A 573-nucleotide genomic window follows, 5' to 3' on the forward strand; every position below is an offset into this window, starting at 1 on the left:
CTATAGTTTTGTACAAATTAGGAACTCAAATTACCAATATTGACAAGCTAGAATATAAAATAAGAACATCTTATCTTTCTTATTTGCCAAGATATTGCTCATGTAATAAATCAAACACAATGGTCCTGCTCACCTCTTTCCATTTTTGGAAATGCTCCCTTACATATGCTTACTCCTATATATGACATGAATAAACAATCAAAAGCTCAGAATGTCCCCTAGTGGCTTTCTTGGTCATTTTAAATTCTTAGGATTTCAAGATTTCAAGGAGTAGGTTGTGTCTTTAGTTTCCTCAAAATTTCTTTTTTTTAAGAATGAAATACAACTTATTAGTTATTTAAATGTATATATTAAACCTAAAAACAAATATTTTGTTTCATATTCTATATGTGCAAAATTTTTAAAGGCTTAGCAACCTACATCAAGCAGCAATCGAGTACAATGGTCGTAAGTAACTAGAAGAGATAATTGTTTGCTTTACTTCTTTATTTAGTGTTGTATGTTTTAAGAAAAAGAAGTTTAAAAACTTATTTCTAAATAGCCATTACCTATATATATATATATATATATATA

At 27.4% G+C, this 573-nt stretch overlaps 1 protein-coding gene across 7 annotated transcripts in view; it reads right to left on the reverse strand.

Moving 5' to 3' along the window:
* LOC106456842 (F-box only protein 41-like) overlaps positions 1–573 on the reverse strand; it is a 66,399-nt gene that overhangs the window by 51,375 nt on the left and 14,451 nt on the right. The gene's annotated exons all lie outside the window — the stretch shown is intronic.

This window comes from Limulus polyphemus, unplaced genomic scaffold, assembly GCF_000517525.1.
Source record: "Limulus polyphemus unplaced genomic scaffold, Limulus_polyphemus-2.1.2 Scaffold263, whole genome shotgun sequence".
In the NCBI taxonomy this organism is placed as follows: domain Eukaryota; kingdom Metazoa; phylum Arthropoda; class Merostomata; order Xiphosura; family Limulidae; genus Limulus; species Limulus polyphemus.